The following is a 23,134-nucleotide window of genomic DNA, read 5'->3' as shown; positions in this document are numbered from 1 at the left end:
AGACTTGTGGAGGGAGAAGAGTCAAATTGCACATGTCGTTTTGGATGTTGTTGCAGTAATCCAGGTCAGATATGTTGTTCACTGGGACTAAGGAGTTAGCTGAGAAAGTGGTGAGAATTGCAAACGTTTGAGATATTTGAAGGCAGTTCAAATAGGAGATGCTGATGGGTTGGATTGTAGAGTTAGGGAAAGGGTTAATATAATTTTATGGCTTAAATAACTCAGTAAATAGTATAACATCACTGAAATGGAAAAGGATGAAGGTCAGCAGGTTTGGGAAGGGAAAGAAACAGTTATCTTTTAAATGTGTTGTTTATTTTTTTAATACTGTAATTATACTTTTTTTTTTTCTTTTGGAATCTTTGCATTATTTATTTCTTTTTACTGCAGTAACACTGCATTATAACATTATATAGCTTTGAGGTGTACATCATAATATATTTCGAATTCTGTGTAGATTACATCATGTTCACCACCCAACAACTAATTATGGTGCATCCCCTCACATGTGAGCCTAATCACCCCTTTTGCCCTCCCTGCCCCCATGGTAACCCCCAATCCAATCTCTGTTGCTATGTGTTTGTTTGTCGTTGTTTTGATCTTCTACTTATGAGTGAGATCATATGGTATTTGACTTTCTCCCTCTGACTTATTTCACTCAGCATAATACCCTCAAGGTCCATCCATGTTGTCACAGATGGCCGGATTTCATTGCTTCTTATGGCTGAGTAGTATTCCATTATGTATATATACCACATCTTCTTTATCCATTCGTCCCTTGATGGGCACCTAGGCTGCTTCCAAGTCTTGGCTATTGTGAATAATGCTGCAATGAACATAGGGGTGCATGTATCTTTATGCATTTATGTTTTCAAGTTCTTTGGATAAATACCCAGCAGTGGAACAGCTGGATCATATGATAGATCTAGTCTTAGCTTTCTGAGGATACTCCATACTGCTTTCCATAGTGGCTGCACCAGTTTGATCTCCCACCAGCAGTGTATGAGGGTTCCCTTCTCTCCACATCCTCTCCAACACTTGTTTCCTGTCTTGTTAATTATAGCCATTCTGACTGGAGTGAGGTGATATCTCATTGTGGTTTTGATTTGCATTTCCCTGATAGCTAATGATGTTGAACACCTTTTCATATGCCTGTTGGCCATCCATATATCTTCTCTGGAGAAATATCCTTTTCAGATCTTTTTCCTATTTTTTAATTGGGTTGTTGGGTTTTTTGTTGTTGAGATGTGTGAGTTCTTTGTACATTTTGGATATTAACTCCTTATCTGATATATGGTTTGCAAATATCTCCTCCCAATTGTTAGGTTGTCTTTTAATTTTGTTGATGGTTTCCTTGGTTGTGCAGAGCTTTTTAGTTTGATGCAGTCCCATTTGTTCATTTTTTCTTTTGTTTCCCTTGCCTGGTCAGACATGGGACTTCAAAATATGCTGCTAAGACTGATGTCAGCGAGTGTACTGACTATTTTAAACATGTTAAAAATGTGAAATAAGTATAAGTGCATCTCTAAAATATACAGATGAATAAATGAGTTTTGTGGTTGTTAGGCTGAAAATAGAAATTTGAGAATCTTTAAAGCCATGAAACTGTATAAGATTAGCTATGAAGATCTTTTAGGTGAAGAATAAACATGGTCCATTTCTGTGTGCTATGACACTTCATCTTGGAGGCTCAGAAAAAGAAGAATCTTGCTAAAGGGCCCTGAGAAAGAGAAGCAAATTATTCAGAGGAAAAGTCAGTAGGCTGAGGTTTCTTGAAAGCCAAATGCAAAAAGTTTTCAAGAAGAAGAAAGTGATAAATGTTAACAAATAACATTGGGAAGTAGAGTGAAATGAGGTTTAAGAGCATTGGACTTGGCAGAATGGAAGTTTTTGACCATAGCATTTTCAGCGGCATAGTGAGAAGGAAAAGTCTTATTGGGGACTCCAAAGAAAATGGAAGTGGAGGCAGTCAAAAATTGCAAAATTCTTTTGAAGATTTTTGCTACAAAATTGGATAGAGGAGTGGGATAGTAGATGGAGAAAAGTGTGGGATCAAGGGAATATTTGCTGTTGTTGCTTTTTTTTTGTTTATTACTTTTATTTCTAATATGGGAGAAAGTAAGAACTGTCTCTATGCTGTTAGAAATCATCCAACATAAAGAAAAACTTGATAATGGAAGAGAGGGAAGAGATCTTTGAAGAAATAAAGTTTTTGAATAGATGAAAGGGTATGAGGTACAAGGAAACAAGTGAGGAGGGGGAGATTGGCCTGAGATTTGAAGAGAAAGTTCTTTTATTCTAAAAGGAGGAAAGACAATGAATGTGGGAACAAAAATATATAAATAATCAAGGGGCCTGGCCCCATGGTGTAGTGGTTAACTTTGGTGTGCGCTGCTTTGGAGGCCTGGATTCACTGGTTTGGATCCCAGGCACCGACGTACACCACTGTCAGCCATGTCATGGTGATGACCCACACATAAAATGGAGGACTATTGGCTGACATTAGAAGATGTTAGCTCATGGCTAATCCTCCTCAATGGAAAAAAAAAATTTAAATAAAACTCTATAAGTAATCAAAGTTGGCCACCTGGTTTTCCAAGCTGTGGACAGAGAAATAGAGGGTCCTCCACAGAGAAAATAATGAAGTAGAGGTGGTGGGAAGGAGAGATGAGAGATGGAAAGAGAGAAGGTTTTGGGCTTCCTGATTCTAGTCTGTTTCTGAGCCCCAGCTGCTTTCCCATCCCTGTGTGGCACCCCTATGTTCTATGCCACGCTCCTTTTCATGGTTAAGCAGGCTGTAGGGAGTGTCTATTGCTTGCAACCAAAAAAGTCGTAACTAATGCAAATGGGAGCTGCATTTTCCATTCTGTGGATTTCATTCTTGGGAAATTTTAAGTTCTTTTCCTTTCTACAAGACCCTTCGACAGGGTCTCTTTCAAGGATGGCACACCTTGTAATTGTATGTCTAGATTTCCTTCTTTAGAGTGGTTACTTGACAAGATTTCCTATCCCTTGCTCAAACACTGATTTACTTTATAGTATGAACATTAAAATCATGTGAGTTGCTGTTGTGCACAAGCCAACTCCCTTCAAGTCTTTATTTTGTTTCATTTGACTTGCCTCCATTTTTTCAGAAGTACATACTGACCTAATTATAGAACTATGACTAACAGGGGCAATGACAGTCCAGCAGGCCTATAGTTCTTAAACTATTCAGTGATCCTGAGAATTTCCTTTCATTTCTAATCACACCAGTGAGATTTTCTTGGCCTCAAATCTGTGAGAACTGGGTAAAATTTTGGCCACTGTAATGTCAGCACAATGCATTTTTGTAAATCATTAAGTTCCTTGAAATTCTTCCACATGAGAGTAAAGAGGCTCTGTGTAGCACAAACAATGCAAACTGAATAAATATGGAGCAAGCTTGTGCGACACACATGAAAATAAATGATCCTATTTTTCTTCCTACATCTTTAGAGGGAAGAACAGTCAAATTAGGTAACGTGACTTCTGCTAATTTACTAATGGAAACCTGCTTTTGAGTCAATTTGCTCTAGTGTATCAGTCCTTGCTTTGTGTTCCTGGCCAGTTTTCACTGAAAAAGAAATGCTGTTTATTTTTTCACCTATTTGCATCCCGAAAGAACAGTCTCCGATTCAACTGCCTGGCATGCCTTAAAAAGCCTTTTAGGGCTAGAATGTTGATGACAAAGGAAATCTCAGTTCATATCTGGACCTTAAATATGCAGCCATCAGGTTTGCACTGGTGACTATTTTTGGCAAATAATTTATTAGATCTGCCTGGAAAGATGATGGATGTGGAAAGTAAGGAGAAATGAGAAGTCATGTGTACTAAGTTTAAAAATACATTTTCCCCACTTCTCCCCAAGAGTTCTTGGAGACAATCAAAGGTCTCCTTTTGGAGCTGGGCCGCGGGATGAGCTTCAACCTAGGGTCTGTGTGAGAGTCCATCTGACTTCACCTTTGGGAGAGTGGTTTGTATTTAAGCCCAAATCAATACAACCCATAGTGCTGACTGATATTGGTCCTATTTCTGATTCTCAGTTTACAATATGTTTATTGAAGTCTTGTCTCAAAAGGGTTAAGATGAGTAAGTAATTGACTTAAAGTTATTAAATGTCAGTTTGAATTAAGATATCTTATTATTATGCCAATCAACGTGTTTTAGCATCTGTAGTTTCTGGCTGTGGCAAAATTAACCAAAGTCAAGTTGTTCATTCACCTTCTTTGGGCAAATATTCCAAAACTTCCATCAATTATAGGCAGATAAGAGCTCTTTTCCTCCATCACCACAATGCCAAGAATAGGTTATATGTCAAAGTGAACAACTTGGGTCACACTACAGGCATTTATTAGCAAGCAGGTACGTCAGTCCTGCATCTTTTCTCTCCCTCTGTTCTGACCTTGATTGTCCAATGAGTGTCTTGCATGAAAGGCTCCCTTTCAATTAATGTTATTATGTTCAGCATTCTTATTAAATTATATGCTTAATTTTATCATAAATGGCAGGACATAGACACCATATACTGAAATATTTGAAAGAAAATTACAACGCAGAAAGCACAACATTGACAAATCACAGGCACTCAATAGATGTTTGTTGAATGAATAAATGGAAAGAACCATGCAAACTCATAGAAGGTATAAAACGTCCCTTACAGAATTGCATAATAATTCTTTAAAGATAAACTTAAAGGCAAATAGAATTCGCCTTCACTCACAGGATTTGGTAGAAATGACTCAGTTCTATGAAGTGTAGTATACATATCATGTACACTTTCCTATATTAAATAATTATGAGGTACAAAACAGTGAGTAGAGAAAATAGGATAAATAAAGATGGCTCTGTGATAAGGAACTGAAATTTACATATTTTGGATTTGGGTTGAATCAGCTATCCATCTTACTAAGGCTGGAAAGTTGCAAAGCAAGGTGTCTAGTCACTATCATGAAGGTACAAAGTTCAATTTGGGGGCCTTTCTTAAATTTTTTCTCCCAATTCCCTGAAGTTTACTTCCAAAAATTGCCCGAAATTTAAAGAAAATATAAAAAATGACATATATACATTGTTATAGAGTGATGCATATACACTTTTATGTGTATATACACATATATCATGTATACATCATATATATACCTTATATAAAATATTCTTATGTGTAATAAGTATACACATAATACTTAGCACGTAATAATATAATAAACTATAGGCGCACATTTTTCTTTGGTTGAGTTTAATACTAACTTCAATGTCAACAGCCAAAGGAAACTGGTTAGTTCCCTGAGTTGCAAATAAATATATGAATAAAGGAAATAAAAGGAAAGAATGGACACTTTTGAAAACTCCATGAGTGATTTGTAAGATTAAATTTCAGGATTACTTTCCAACACAAAGTCAATACAAAAACAAAAAAACTGATATCATAAGTAACAAGATAAGAAGTATGGGAAATTTCTAACAGATTTTGTGTGGAAATAATCAGAGATCCAGGAAGAACAAAATGAACAAAAGAGTAAAAATTAATAATCAAATTCACATCCTAAGATTAATTCCCTGAACTGAAGACTGACTGAGAGTTTAGAACAAAAGAACTCACTGAGGGCTAGAAACAATTAGTGAGAAAGACATGCATTTTTGTGTAGCCTAGTAACATTTTTGATCTCCGAGGATTAAGAAGGTATTTTCAGGTTTCTAGGCAGCTTAACAGCTTATTTAATAAGGAAAGAGAATTAGGTTGACGAAAGTTTCCTGTTCTACCAACGTAGAAGCTAAAATCCAGTGGCAGAGCATTTATACTATTTTGATAGACGAAGGCCATGGTCCCCAAATTATTCATACATAAAGGCAACAGAAACAAATTATTCTGAGTGTATTATTTGCAGAAGTCACCCAATGAAAAGAAAATTAAATCACTTGATGATTCAAAATTAGAGGAAAACGAGTTGTAGAAGAAACAGTCATTGGCACAATGTATACACAAATGTACACAAATCATAACAAGGTGATTATAAATTACAAAACAAATAAGAGCATTCTATCTTAGTACTTAAATGTAAGAATGAGAGGAAGGATTGTTTATAGTTTAGTCATTGCCTAGGAATAAAATTCTGAGTCATCTCTACAATTATTGACATGATGGTGAGGAAGGAGAAAGGAAATAGAAAATTATTGTTTATTTTATAATACTGGTAAAGAAGTATTAAATATAACGTAAGACAAGAATGTAAAAACTAGGAAAGCTGCATCCCAAGTGACTGAGGGTAGGAGTTGAATTTAACAATTCTACCATCAGTGACAAATGACAAAAGAGAAAATATACAAATAGACTTACTACAGAGGAATAACCCAAGAAAGATTTTCACCATTAATTGATTCTACTGTTGGATTCTACTGTTCTGAGAAACCTCAAGTGAGACTACAAAATCCACTTTAAATACTTCCAATGATGGACCAGTCCAGCGGCACAGTGGTTAAGTGCGCACGTTCCGCTTCAGCAGCCTGGGGATTCACCAGTTCGGATCCCGGGTGTGGACCTACACACGCTTGTCAGCCATGCTGTGGTAGGCATTCCACGTATAAAGTAGAGGAAGATGGGCACGAATGTTAGCTCAGGGCCAGTCTTCCTCAGCAAAAGGAGGAGGATTAGCAGCAGATGTTAGCTCAGGGCTAATCTTCCTCAAACAGAAATTCTCAATGAAGGACAATGAGAAGAAGATTGAAAAAAAGGTTGAAAATAGAAAGATGTTTAGAATTTTATAAAGCAAATGTAAATGCAAATATAAAAAGTGGAGCAACATTAATATCTAAGATATTGGAATTTAGGCCAAAAGCTGTGTGTGAAATAATAATGGACACTTTGATAATGGTAAAATGTAGAAAACATACAGGAAATAAAATGAGCATAAAAAGTAATGAGCTGAATAGCACAGCTTAGAAATATGTCAAGCAAAAATAAAGTTAGTTTAAAACGTTGCATCTCACAAATTCATAACAATTAATGGAAGGATTGCCATAGCCTTCTTAGATATCAATAGTTGAATTTGATATTCTCTGAGTATAATATAGTCAAACTAGAAGTTAATGTAAAATATAGGAGACAAATGATAGAGATAATTAGGAATGACGGAGAGTTGATTGTGGATGAACGGAAAGATGGGTGGATGGATGAATGGATGGATAGATAGATAAACAGTCATAATCTCTTATCAATGTTTTTTCAAAGCAACACAGTCTTTCAATTAACCCACGGGTCAAAGATAAAATTTATACCATAAACAGTATCATTGAAAGATATTTAGGCATAAATATATTACATTTCAAGAGCTGTGTAATGTGGCCAAGACAGTTATTAAAATAAAATTAGTCTTCAATATATTTATAAGAAATAAACAAAATGGAAAGCAATTGAACATAAATATTCCACACCAAAAAAGTTAAGGAAAAAAAGCCTCTAACATTTTATAAGGGCCTAGATAGAAATGGTGATAAACATTTATGTTCAGTCTGCCATATTTCAACAGAAGTCATTTGACTGGATTAAATAAATGATGTTTGTCAAAATTTGTTACAAAAAATTTGAATGGTAAATTAAATGTCCTGTAATATCACATGATCATGCTAAATACATGCTCACACACATACTCACACACACACATACTCACACACATGCACTCACACACATATACACATATACTCCCACACACACCCCCACCCCCGCACTATTTTCCGATGGCTTGTGAAATAAGAGGAGCATATTTACTTTTGGCTGCACTGTTTTCATATATTTTAATTTTCCTATGATCTGAACGTAGTATTTTCATTTATCAGTGTTTTAGAGTAAATTTATTTACTATAAGCTTGGTTGAAGAAAGCTGAAATATTGCTCTGCAAAACAGCGAAACTTAATTTTAGAAAAAGCCCAAAACTCTGTTAGAATACACTGCTAATTTTAGGATCTCCCTATCTGCTATTTGCCAGGGTTTTTAAAGGCAAGATGAAATTTGTTAATTAAGTGAATATTCATCTCAGACTGATACTGACTGAGGAAAGATGTGATGAACTCAAGAACCGTATCTCGTCCACTGTCTACAGGGTCCTCCACCAGAGATATGTACACATGTCTGTCCCTTTTGATTCATTTACAATAATGTAAACACCACTTTCTAGCCAGTGGGTGGGGTATATTCAATTGGGTAAACTTTTAGAGTCTTCGGCCTGCTAAGAAGGTGAGCAACTGGCTTTCAGAAAATCTCCACCCAATCTATTGGTTTTTTAGGAATGCATTATGTTTATTCAGATAGTTTTTCCTTTCACCTATAAACAATATTATAAGAAAAGAAATGAGATTTTCACCCTGTTTTGATGCAGTTCCTTCCTCCTTCTTTTTGGTTATGTATTTTACGTGTTCTCTATTTTTGCTTTTTCCCTGGAGGCACCTAAATCTTTCCGGATCTCTTAGTAAGCACGTGAGAGTCGAATGGCTTTTAGCAGAAGGAGTGATCTGGGTAATGATCAATGTCATGCTTTAATTAAAAGCACTTTCCTAATGTTTTTCACCATAACTTTGTGAAAGTTCCATGTGGGAATCTTTTCTATGTAAACTGGATGTGCTTTTTCAGTGCCAGGAATGACAAAGGTTAAATTAATGCACCCAGCTGTTTCCCATATGCTGGACTAAGAGGGGACAGTGTCCAGCTTCCTTCCCCTGCTGATCCCTCTCCTGTATTCTTATCTCTCTCCTCCCGCTATCCCCAGAATGACAGGCCCTGGCTTGGCCTCAGTGATGTGGGGTAACTGCCTTGAAGCAGGTTTTGATAAGAGACAGGATGTGTGAGGGTTCCTATCAAACAAAATTGGATTTGAAATGCACCATCCCCTCCCATCCACCAGGCATAGCACTAAATAGAACATATGACTATTGCATCAATTTCAGATTAACCTGTTCAGGGAAACTCACCAACGAGCAATGAGCAAAACTTTGAAAAGCTGAAGAAAATCCCCATGATCAAATTACCAGATGGGGTCACATGAGTAAACAGCTGGCGGGGGAAGGAATTTTGAAGGCAAGTTTTTTTGACCCAACATCTTATCTTCTTTCCACTTCTTAACACCATGTCTTACATAGATAGATGGATGGATAGATGGATACATAGATGGATGGATAGATAGATGATTGACAGGTGATAGATAGATCGATAGATAGATTTGGATAGTGTGTTAAGGCTGAATAATTGCCCCCCCCAAAATCCACGCCCAAGTCCCTGGAACCTGTGAATAGCTTATAGTACATAGCAAAAAGGGGTTTTGCAGATTAATTTAAGTTAACAAATGTTAAAATAGGGAAGTTACCCTAGGATATTTCAATAGGCCCAGTCTGATCATATGAGCTCTTAAGAGCAGGGAATTTTCTTTGGCTGGTGTCAGAGAAATGTGCTGGAAGAGGAAGGCAGCCATGAAAGTCAGAAAACTTCCAAATGTGAGAAGGATTCAACTTCAACATGCCTTTGCTCATTCAGAAATGTAAGTGGCCACAAGTAAGAACTGGAAAGAGGACTGCAAGAGACTGGGCCAGTCCCCAACCGACAGAGAACCAAGAAATGGGAACCAAAAATCTAAATTCTACCAACTATCTAACTGAGCTTGAAAGTAGATTCTGGTAAGGAATTGCCTCAGCTAAGGATATGCTGACATCTTGATACTTGCCTGGAGATTGTCAGCATCTCAACCTAAGGAATGATGATGAGGAATTGTAGTAGGTAACTGATTTTCGGCCCTCAAAGCAGACACACTTAACTTTCAAACCAAACTCTTAAAACAAACAAATATCTTAAATATACCACTTAACATTCTGTGTGCTCCCCATCGTCTCTTCAGTCGTGAAATCCACATTATAATAATCCTTTGGCTAAAAGGCAAGAGGGGATATTCGGTTAGAGAAGAAATTCAGGCAATTTCTCCTCTGTCATTCTTTTAGAGATTTTTTAAGTGGAAGCCAAAAACTATGCAAATAAATAACTTGATAGTGACTTTAAAAATCCTGACACATAGCGTCATCCCTCTTTGAAAACATCAACTGTAGTATCATGATGGGAAATTCTCTATGTGAGTTTTGACCTCTTCTTCCCTGAGTAGACACTTTCCTCTAATCTAGGCAAATCAGAGAATATATCACATGCAAGGAGCATTTCATCAGGGAAATCAAAATTCTGGAAATGTGTGATGGAAAATAAAACGTCTGAATTGCTTTTATTTAGAGGGTATGATAAAGAACTTTTCCAGCTACCGTCATTGATGTTAAGATGATTGAACTAAGTTGAGACAGTCTGGTTAGGGAGTGAGCAAAGCCAGGGGTGTCATTGGGCCCCATCTGAGAGTTCACTGGCCCAACATTACGTGAGTCATGAATCAGATTCAAAACATGTGCCAAGCTGCCCTGCCACTCAGTGCCCACCAACTGACCACAGCTGGAATTTGTAGGCTGGTGCAAACTAGGAAGACAGACCAACCTCTGGACCGTTTTCTAGCCTGGAGGAGGCTGTAATTGGCATGAATAATGACATGGCACATACTTTGCTACTGACAATCCAGATGCAGCTTTCTTGCCATCATTCTGCCAAAGGAGGCTGGAAAAGTTCAAAAAGAACTACTAAGAAAAATTAAGGCCGTGGAGAACTGATTTTATAAGAGAGATTAAAGGAATTTTATATGTGTTGCTTGGCTATGCAAACATGAAATGAGACTATGAAAACTATCAATAAATACTTGAAAGGTCTAAGTTATTGGGAGGAACATGGGAACTTCAAGTAATAAACAAAACATGAGAATGTGGCATCATGCACCCAACTAAAGTTAAGAGAAATAAATATAAACAACGAAGTCATTTAAAAGTGAAAACTACTACAGAAAGGTACCCAATGCATAAGCACTTTAATCTCCTATGAAGGAAAGGTTTAGAGGATATTATCAGATTCTTTCACTCTTAGTTCCTCTGAGATAGTTCAAAGGATGGAAACATAATGTTGCTTTTGAGACTAGCAGACTCTGTGTGGGGATGCAGATGTGTATACTTAGCACATATCATGAGTAAGCCAGAATGCATCTTGAGGTAAAGCTGATTCATTGTGCCCAGAGACACTGTGAGAATGCTTTTTGGGTATTTCCAGACAAGCTGAAAGCTGACCCTGTCAATTGGCATCAACATCTTTTGCAAGCTACTGCTGAGAAAGAGATCACGTGTCCTTCAAATGGGTGTGCTCCATCAATTTCCCCAAACCGTATGGCAAAGCAGATTCGTTTCTCTCCTCATCCTGCTACAATGCAAAGTTTCTCATCCTTATGGGGAAGTAGAGGATCTACTGATCTGAAAAACTGTATTTTTCCTGACTTTCTACAATTTCCTCAGCATATAAGAGAATAGACACAGTACAGCTGGACAATCAAATCCAATAACAGGTCCCCACTACAAAGCAAAAATGTGTGACCACAGGTCCAAAAACAAGTTTTACCCTCTTTCCCCCTCCTCCCAAGAGTACAATTCCATTGGTTATGTCATAAGCCACTAGGGGAACATGGTGGTTGTTTTCTTAGGTAATCTGTTCTCAAGAACTTGCAAAATGATCCTCAAATTAGCATGCCACATATTATTTAAAAATCCAAGAAAAAATTCTCTAGCTTCCAAGTAAAGATAGGAGATAGAAATGAAATTGATTTTAAGTATATGAACGTTTATATGGGAATCCATAAAGATGGCTGACGCTTGGCAACCTCAGTGTTTTTGATTGCCTTGAGCTCCTATAGTTGAACCCTGAAATGTTCGTACTTCATCACATATTTTATAGTATATGTCCTATTTGTGTAACAGTAGCCAGCATAGGGGCCTCTGGGCTACACCACCAGTATCTAAGTATGTTATGTTAAGTTCAGTGTGGTGTTAACGCAAAGGAAGCTATGTCTTTCCTCAGGGCACTTCTGTGCTGACGAAGAGAAGAATATTCAATCAATAAAAACACTGACAACTTCAAGCTGTGAAAATATGAGTGAGCCAGCTGATATATCACTGACCTTAAAGCGTAAAATGAGAAATGAATTGTTTTAATCAAGAAACAAAATTTTGATGAATGGAAAATTGACCTAATTATCTTCCGTGTTAGATTTTCTTTATTTGATAAAGTTATTGCAAATTCATAACCTCTCTTTGAGGTCTTTCCTTCCAACTCTTCCACTTGCTGAGAGACTATTCCAGCACTTCAGAAAGTGGAACCTGAGAGCCACCCCCTTTTTCACAAGGATAAAGTATATTGCCCTTTCAAAGGATCATCCAGCACAGCGAAGATGGATCATTATGTTCTCATGTTATTTACACATGAAAGAGATGGCCTTGTACTTCACAAATTAATATCCATATCATTTACAATAAACTTCCCTAATAGTTACTTTTTATCACTAAACTTCCACTGAAAAATGAATATACTAGATTTTATTTATTTAAATATGTGACTCACTGCACAGGTCCTCATGACTTGCAATCTCTTGTACTAAGCTTACCCTGTATTTATTTTTTCTCCCCTTCTACTTCTTTATCCATACAATTTATCCTGTCATTCATGGGTTGTTTAAAAACTACCCAAAGTTCTTTCCAAAGCCAGTTAATTATGTTGTTTCAACACCAGCAATACATATTGTGATATGATCAGAATTTCACCATTATGTCAAAATATTCTTATCCTGAGACAGAGAAAAACAAGACATGTTACAAAATCTCCAGTCACTCTGAATTATGAGCCTTACTACATTATTGCCCCATTCCTCTCTTCCCCACAAAGTTATTAATCTCCTTGAAGGCAGCGACAGACTCTCCTTTTATCCCCTGATTGCACCTGGCCCAGAGTTTGTTGATTGCTTCATTTGAAAGGATTTGAAAGCTATCACATAATTCTTAAAATATATCTTTTTTTGGTGTTTTTAAGGTACTTTTTTAGTTACATTCAAAATATTAAACTGAAAAAGGATGGCTTACTAAAATATTTTTGAGGCTTTCTTTAACTGCCTTTCCTTTTTGTCACTTGACTTTGATCTTGCTGTTGTTCATTTGGTGACTATGTGTTTTGTCTTTCACAGCATAAATATGCTACTGCACTTCTTAAATGCCTCACTCTCCACTGCCTTTAGAGAATTTTGAATATGTTATGTGTTTATACATACGAGTCTTTGCAATGACCACAGATCAATATTCAAGAAATTCATAATCAAGCTAAAGCTCTTGAAATAAAAATCATAATTCTAATATTAGAACTCATTTCCTTCATATACCAACATTTTTAGAAAAAGAAAAAGCTGAGTACATCTTTATTTCAGCACACTTTTGTTTTTTTCCAAAACTCATTCTTAGAAGACATGCCAAAGATGCTTTGGATCAAAGTTTGATAAATGTTTTTTGAGGGTTGGGCCAGTGTAGAAAAGCTTAGAGTAACTGTAGCATGTTTTCTAACCTTGGGCAAGCCACCTAACTGATTTGGATATCCATTTTCCCTTTGGTTAAGTAAGGAATGGGACTGCTGACTCCTTTTTGAAATCTATTATTAAAAAAAAAGAGATGCACTGAGTTATTCAAGTCATAATTCTTATAGTACTTTTTCTTTGAAAGTTGTTTATTAATACATAGTATTAATTTCAATGGGAAATATACCAGATAACATCAATACTATCTTTCAATATTAAGCACAATAATAGATAATTATTTAATTTTAAAATTGCATCCACAGAGATTGAATAAAGTTTAGCACAGTCTTAAAAGCAGGTACACTGTTAATTCAAGAAGAAGTCTAATCAAAAATCACACCTAAAGCAAAGATAATTCTAAATATGACCATAATTTATTCAGAAATCCTGAGGTACTAGGAACGCTACTACTTTAGCTTTAACATAGCTTGAGGGCATAGGGTAAGGTGAATAAGTTCGTTCCCCAAATTCCAGTTGGAAAGTATTTGGTAATTGTTAGTGGGTGATAAAACTTCAAACTACATGAAATCTGCTATCTACAGTTTGAAATACAATCACAATGCCCCATGTTTAGGAAAAAAAATGCACAATAATATCTTAAGACCACAGATACAGTCATGTACCACATAACGATGTTTCGGTCAACAACGGACCGCATATACAATGGTGGTTCCATAAGATTAGTACCACACAACCTAGGTGTGTAGTAGGCTATACCGTCTAGGTTTGTGTAAGTACTGCAGAGAAGGAAGAAATTTTCCTCTCCCCTTCTAGGTTCTTCTGGCTGGTCTAAGAATTAAATTGCCATGAGACAGATTAACAGGAGAAAAACAAATAAAATTTTAAAAACATGTACACATGGGAGAAACCCAGGAAAACCAAGTAATTCACCAAAGTGGCTGAAGCCTTCACCTTAAATACCATCCTCAGCTAATGACAAAAGAAGATGTTGGGGGTGGGGAGTGTCAGGGACTTCAAAGGGAAGGAAGGCAGTTCACAGACAGGTGAAAAGGAGAAACCATTTGGAAAACAAGTGTTTGGCCACACAGAAACAGAAGAACACAGAGGGGAGCCCAACAAACAGGCTTTTCTAGGTTCTTCCCTGTCTACCACCTAGTTCATGTTATGCTAAGGTGATAGTTCGCTTCCTGAGACAGATTTTTTCATCTGTATTCTTTCAGGAAGTTAAGGGGGAGGTGACAAGAAAAACTTTCTGAGTCTTTTGTTTCTTAAATAATCAGCCTAATATAATCCTCATGTTAAAGACACACATTTTGAGGTGGCAAATTTTGTTCCCCTTAGTGTACTCTGTGTTCACACAACTACAAAATTGCCTGACGATGCACTTCTCAGAATGCATCCCCGTCGTTAAGTGACTCATGACAGTAAATGCAAATATGAGCCAGCCTTTGGCCAAACACTTTATTTCATGCTTTGCAGTGTATGTCCTCATTGTGTAACAGTCATCATCCGGGAGGCTCTGGGCCACGCAGCCAGTACATAAGAATGTTATATTGGATTTTGTACTGGTTATCAGGTTTTTGTACCTCTCAGGTGTAAGATATTTCTATGTTTTTATTATTATAGTTTATTTCTAACCATCTGATTCCAGTTACAGCAAATTACCCACCATTCCACCAAAAAACGCCAAATCTGTGTCCCTGCTCACGCTATTTGTCCCCTCAGAATGTCCACATGTTATATCCTGCTTTAAACTTTGACAACTAATTGACCACTGGTAAATTCCCACCCTAGAAAAAGTTAATTGTTCTCTCATTGATGATCCTTTAGTACATTAAGAAAAAAAATATTGGGGCCGGCCCGGTGGTGCAGCAGTTAAGAGCACATGTTCAGCTTCTCGATGGCCTGGGGTTCACTGGTTCAGATCCTGGGTGTGGACGTGGCACCACTTGGCAAAAGCCATGCTGTGGTAGGCGTCCCACGTATTAAGTAGAGGAAGATGGGCACGGATGTTAGCTCAGGGCCAGTCTTCCTCAGCAAAAAGAGGAGGATTGGCAGTAGTTAGCTCAGGGCTAATCTTCCTCAAAAAACAAAAATCATGCAAAGAACAAAGACACTGCAATAATGCCCTGGGTATCCACTATTTAAACAAAATATTAATATTTGAACTCTCTTCTTAATATTATTAAAAATACTCAATTATTGAAGTCCTTTATATTCTCCTCCCTTCCTCCATTCATATGTGTGTATATCTCCATAAATAATAGGTAGTAATGTTTTATAATATGATTGCAATATTTTCACAATTACCTACAATAATCTATTTAAATAACCAACAACCTCAAAAGATTGTAAAGACCATGAAGTCAGGTTATATTTTAGGATAATCATTTATGCCCAGACACTAGGACATTGCATATTAGATGTTCCATTGTAATAAAACAGAAAGATGAATAAATAAATGAATGAAAGAGAATACATTTGTTCTTTTGGTTCTTGCTAGACATGAATTGTACTAACTGCCAAAATGCCAGATAGAAGTTATCAAGTAACCATATCAATCTGTGAATAATAAATTAAACAGAATAATCTTACTAAAACATAAGATAACTGTAGTATTTTGATTAAAACAACATTTTATTTACTCTATTATTCAATAGTTTTATATACTTTTTTTGAGAGACAAAATAGATATGATTTCTAGGTAGATACTAGAAGTTGTATTAAATCTTCATCATAATTAAGGTTCAATATATTTTAATTTTTCCTATAATCCTTTTTAAAATGTTTAAAATCACCATGCTCCTTCCTAAAGGAAAAATCTACTGAGAAATCTGTATGGGTGTCTTGGGTTAGGTTCATTAGAAGTAGTCTGTAAGAGGGCCAGCCCCAAGGCCAAGTGGATAAGTTAGCATGCTCTGCTTGGGCAGCACGGGGTTTGCCAGTTCAGATCCTGGGCACGGACCTACACACCACTCATCAAGCCATGCTGCATCAGTATCCCACATAGAAGAACTAGAATGACTTATAAGTAGGATATACAACTATGTACTGGGGCTTTGGGGAGAGAAAAAAGAAAAAGAGGAAGATTGGCAACAGATGTTCGCTCAGGGCCAACTTTCCTCACCAAAAAAAACATACCTTAAAAAAAAAAGTAATAGTCTGTAAGATGAGGGTTCATGCACAAGAGATTTATTAAGGAACTTCTCCGAAGGAAGATTTGAAGGGAGCAGAGGAATCAGTGCAGGGGAGCCCAAGGAGCCCAAACAGGTGTGTGCTGTCAGCCAAATAGCCAATATCAGCCTGATCCTACAGAGGAACTCTGGAGTGTAAACTATGCCTCAGGTTTGTCCCGAGGCAAGAAAGAGGACATTGACCATCTTAGCACCAGTTCTTGATTGCCTAAGGATCACACCCAAGGGAAGTGAATTCCAAGTCACTCCGCCTGTGAGCGAATGGCTCCAGCAACCTAAGAACTGGGCTCTGAGGAAGGTTGTTGAGTATAAGGCATCAGGACCAAAACAAACGGACACACTACCAGTAAGAAGTGGAGAGACTCAGTGTGGAGCCCCAATAGTGTTTGCTACAAATAGTAAGTTGCATTTAGTATTAGATTTATTGTTACCAGATATGCTGAATCAGAGAGAACTGGTTCAATAAATTAAATAAAAAATACATTCCTCTCAAGAGTGTACAATGCAGGTGTTTAAATGATGATGGGAAATTACTTGTACTGATATGGGAATATCTTCATGATATATTAAGTGTAAAAAAGCAGGTTACAAAACACTGTGTAATATGATCACATTAAATTTTAATTTAACCACGTGACAGGAGAAACGGAAAAGTACTACTAACGGTGGGATGACTTGTGCTTCTCATTGCGTCTCTTATTTAGAAAATTTTGTACACAAAATGTGTTAGTGTTGCAATAATTTTTATAATTTGATTTTGAAATCTAGCAACTCACGTCATGATTTAGAAACAGACGCAAGGACATGATTTCCACATGAGATTAAATCTTTACAGGCCGACAACACAGAAGGAAAGTTCCCCAGGCATGGGGAACTCTAAGAAGTTGTGACATAAAGTAGATTTCCAATGCATTTTTAATACATGCATTGGCATTAAGCAGGTATAGTAAAGGTCATCTGCTTGATCAAACAGTTAAAAGCTTATAAGCTGAATATGACTTCTTTCCCTATACAAAAGGTCCCAGTTCCAGGGATGGAGTTTATCAAGTCCCTAGCAGGACCATGGTATCATTACTTCTGTTCAAGAATGTAGGGCAGTGTTCCAGTCTTACAGAGGGATAAGCATTCTTAGAAGATACTGATTGATGTTTAGGAGAAGGGTTTGTATAAAGACCCAGTCCTACAAAAGAGGCAAATACATAGTGGAGAGAACTGTTACTCTGGAGCAGCTAGAGTCATATCCAAGGGCATCGGGACTTTTGTCGTGATTTAGACTTGGAACAAAGCAGCCGTGTTTTTCAGTATCACTAGGACAAGCGATTCCAAGTTGAATTAACACATATGTTAGGCCTCCTTCCTGTATAAGTAATAGAAAATTCAACTCAAATCACCTTAAGAAAGAAACAAAAGTAAAACCAAAAGGCAGAATTTATCAGGACAGCTGGAACACGAGCAGCCAGCTAAGGCTTTCAAGCTTCAGTTTCCATCTAAGTCTTGGCTCTACGCTGGGCATCTTTTCTGTTTGTTTTCTTGCAGACTTTCCATTCCTAATGACAAGATTCACGCAAAATGATCCAGTAATATACCCTATCTTTTCAGCATCCTTTAGCAAAAAGGATAATTTTCTTTTTTCAACAGTTTTTTAAAGTCTAGCAGTCGAGTCTCATTGCATTGTGTTGGATACCATGTCCATCCCAGAACAATCACTGTGATCAATGGGGGTGCAAAGTTCTGATGTCAGTGTTGGGGGCACATTATCTTAAATGGATACTGTATGGAATCAACTGTATCCAAACCCTGTGGACAGAGGAGGCGTGAGAATGGTCAGCAGTGGAGGAAAATCAGAATTTAGCATCCGGAAGAAGGGCAAATGAAACAGGGTGAGCACACATTTTTCAAATTTACTTCCTCACTCAGATGAAATTGGAACAGAGAATGGAATGACACTAAAATTCCTAGTGAGGAACATCAAGGAATCGAGTTGATGAAGCAAAGAATGAGGCATGTTGACAACAGTTTTTGTTATTAATAAATTTTAAAAGATGGTGTCTGCTATCTTGGGATTAGGTAGACAAATGTATCTTTTATCGTTTGTTTTTATTTGTTTTCAGTTTCCTGGAGTATGATTCATCTAGGATGCTTTTATTTAATAAATGTAAAGCAAAGTTTCCTTTAGCAAACCTAACTTAATCTACATTTCATAGTTTAATTTAAGAACTACTACACTTCAGGGGCTGGCCCCATGGCCAAGTGGTTAAGTTCGCGTGCTCCGCTGCAGGCAGCCCAGTGTTTCCTTGGTTTGAATCCTGGGTGCGGACATGGCACTGCTCATCAAACCACGCTGAGGCAGCGTCCCACATGCCACACTAGAAGGACCCACAACGAAGAATATACAACTATGTACCGGGGGGCTTTGGGGAAAAAAAGGAAAAAAATAAAATCTTTAAAAAAAAAAAAAACAACTGCTACACTTCAGCTCCTGGGTACTGAATGTAAAGAACAGACGGAGCGTACTTAGCACAAGCCCATTGGTTTTTCAAGAAACTGGACTTCCAGCAATGCCATTTTTATTAAAATTATATTTTAAAAGATACACTTTGCCTCTCCATAATTTTTTATTTATATCATACTTAATTACATAAATACATTGTCAGAGGTTTAATGTTCCAATTTTAAAACAAACCATTACCATTTGATTTGTAATACCTTAGCATATATATTGAGTTTAAATGTGAACTCTACTTTTAACACCACACTTCCTGTCATAACCAAAAACAGATCATAACTGATACTTTCCCCAGACCCAGGTAGAGTTCATATTAATGAAGAGCAGAGTCAGAAGAGTTACTGTTTAGCAACATTCAATGCGAATATATATACAATTGTATAATTTCCCCTCATCTTTGTCGCTAATTTTCTTCTTTAGTGGCTTAACTGTCAACCTCGCCACGTTCACATCAAGTCCAAGAAAAGGGAAGACACTTACTCACTGACGAAAGAAAAATGTCTGGTGAAAATGTAATTTATTTTGCTGTATACAGTGATAAAATGTCTGATTATACATTTGATTAATTGGCTTAAACAGTCCATCCTATTGACCTGGAGGATATTTCAATTACATGGGTACCCAACATCTGTTTAGAGCCAGATGTAGGACAAGATCTTGGGTCTGTGTGCCTCTGATGAGGAAGTTGTACAACGAAACTCCAGTGGGTTCTTCCATGAAAATTACTATTTTTGTGGGTGATTGAAAATTCAATGTAAGGTAAAATATCTCATAAATTATAGATGAATAGAAACGTAGTTTCCAGAAATTCTGAGTGATGAGTGTGGATGCTTTGGAGAGGGGCAAGGGGTCCGTTCACCTATTTGATTCTGTCCAGCAGGGTAGGACTGGGCAGTTAAAATGTGCAGAAACTAAATCAATTGAATAGTATTTAAAGAAACTGAGAATACATAGCCTGGAAAATGATAAGTTTATTCTACCATCTTCAGATAACCCCGACTAACCTATAGGTGTAGGAAAAAACTACTTCTGGGAAGCTCTTAGCTATAACTGAGAAGTAAGGATGAGAATAAGGCAATTATAATCTAAGAAGAACTTTCTGATGATTATACCTGATCAACAATGGAACAGACTGATCTGAAAGTTAATGGGCTTCCCAGAGCTATAAGGAACGGATAAAGAAACTTGTATTTATTAAGCAACTATTGTGCTGGTCTCTATAGTCAGAAAGTTGTATATATTACTGATCAAATCCCCACAAACCCATGAAGTGGCTTATATTACCCTCATCTAGATGAGGAAAACAGACTCACAGGGTTGCTCCAGACTCTAAAGCTGGAGAGAAGCACAGCTGAGATGTAAACCCAAGTCTATTTGATTCTAAAGACAATAACAGAGATGGGGTGAGCACCTGTGAAAAACATCGTAAAGGAGATTCTTTCCCCAGCTGATGACAAGTAGACTAGATGATCATTAAAGTCTTTTCAAACTCTGAAATAGTATGATTTGATAAGGGGAAGAGGTTTAAGTTTAATTACAGGCTAACACAAACTTTTTCAGTCTACCTTTAACTACCTCCAGGACTGGTTAATATTATCATCAGTGTTATATACAGAATACACACCAGATATAATATCACCTGTATTAAGTATCAAATATAATATCACCTGTATTGCATAATATCTTGTGAGATAAGTCTGTATGGTTAGATAGAAGTGTAGACGTAGATATAGATATATAGATGGAGTCTCTACAGATAGACGTAAATACAGGTATGCAGACATCTCACCCGGACTGTCCTGCCTGCTATGAACAGGACAGCTAAGATAGGGGTTAGCATTCCTCGAAGGAAATTTTCCTTCAACTGGAAAAGCCAGCTGAGCTTTACTTTCCCAGGATCATGGTTTATAGCTTTGGCATCTTCATGTGAGATGACCCCTCAGTTGAAGAAAGGGTCAGGATTAATAGGCCATTCCTTGTCTGGGAATTGACAAGAGGGCACAATATTCCCCCACACTAATTAAGACACGCCACTCAGCCTTCTCATGGTCACTGGCAAGTCTCCACACAAGCTGACCCTCGCACCGATACAAAGTCCTTTGTTTTGTCCTTTTCTCAGTCATTTAAAGATGGAAACTTCTCGTATTTAAGCATAAAGTTCTATCATAGACAGTGTTTAAAATAATGGACTTGTGCCTATGCATGTGTAAAATTATTTTTTTTACAAGTCATTGAAATCATACCATTTTTGGTATTTAGGTTTTGAAATTCAATGAAGTATTTTTCTATCAAAGATTCATTTGAAATTAAAATATGCTTCAGGAGGCTTATGGGCAGGGTTAACTTCCTGACAGGGTATTTGGGTCTAAACACTAAATGGTGTGTATATGGGGAGCTGAAAGTGCAAAGAAAGGGACATTGAGGTACTTAATTAAAAAGCATGGTAAATGTTTTAAAAATAGTTACTTTAACTGTAATAATTATAATAATACATATATTAATTAAAGAAACATTTTTCTTTTTCTTTTTGTAATATTTTCCCAACTTAAGCAAAATATAGTTGGAAGTGTGGAGAAACAAAGATAAAAAGTAAAAAAGGAATAAATGAGGTTAATTTCTCATAGAATTCAATGGAAAGACAGGAAAAAACCAGAAATAGGAAGAGGGAGAGTCAGAAAAAAAAATGAACAAGAATGGAGGCCGGCAGGACTAGGAAAGGGAAATGACCCTTTGAAAACTTTCCCTGGACCCGGCCCAGTGGCCCAGCGGTTGAGTTTGCATGTTCTGCTTTGGCGGCCTGGGGTTTGCCAGTCAGGATACAAGGGAGGAACATATGTACTGCTTGTCAAGCCATGCTGTAGCAGGCAGCCCCCCCCCCCCCCACACACACACACATATAAAGCATAGGAAGATGGGCACGGCTGTTAGCTCAGGGCCAGTCTTCTTCAGGAAAAAGAGGAAGATTGGCAGCAGACGTTAGCTCACGGCTAATCTTCCTCAAAAAAAAAAAAAGAAGAAGAAGAAAACTTTTCCTGCTATTACTATGATTTGAATCTTCCTTAATGCGTGAAAAACGATAAGCTATTTTGTCAAGGGCACTGCTACGTTTATTTCAATTTGGGATGTAATCATTTTTTATTTTTCAATTGCATTTACAGTGGTTAAAGTCAAAGGACATCTCAGTCTTCGAACATTTCTTCAAACATATTCTCTTTCGGTAAATATATTAGAAATGGCTACGCATGTATATCTAAGTCTATCTTTCAGGCGTGCACATCTCCATCCCTCTTTCTCTCTTATATGCGGGACCTCAACTTTCCTTTGCCAGGGAATAACCCTGCCCTTGGCTAAATCAGAACATCTGGATCCTGATCTCATGGTCCTTGGAAGATAAGCAAAAAATAAAATTGTTCTGAATTCCCAATGTCTTCTCTAATAAGCATGTTATAAGAGAATAATAGTCTCTTTGGGAAATGAAAAAATGATTGAAATGATTACGTTCCACCCTGGGCTAAAGCTCTAATTAGGAACCATCTGAGAAAGGGGAGCAAGATTGCAAAGAGTATAGGGGCCCTGACATTCTTGCATAAACTGAAGGAGTGACAGGAAGAATCAGTCACAGAGAGATTAAAACTTTTGGCATGCAAAATTATTTCTCCTGGCAAATTAGCAAATTTTAGTCAAATCACTGAAACAAGTCTATTTGAAAAACATGAAATACTGGATGATAAAATTTTAGCAGATCTATTTTACGTGCAAACAAGAAAACATCTGCTTAGCAGAAATATTCTTGCAATGTACCCTGAAGTTTAAAAAACATGGCTACACAAATTTATTATTTTCCATTTAGAAGAAAAAGAGCAAATTATTGTGGTAACTAGACAATGTAAGTGTCTAAGCTAATCTAGCTAGTTCAAACCAAATATATGCTCAACGCAGTTTTCTTCTGTTGCAG

The sequence above is a fragment of the Equus asinus genome, chromosome 18 (assembly GCF_041296235.1).
Source record: "Equus asinus isolate D_3611 breed Donkey chromosome 18, EquAss-T2T_v2, whole genome shotgun sequence".
Lineage (NCBI taxonomy): Eukaryota > Metazoa > Chordata > Mammalia > Perissodactyla > Equidae > Equus > Equus asinus.
This window is presented reverse-complemented; position numbering follows the sequence as displayed.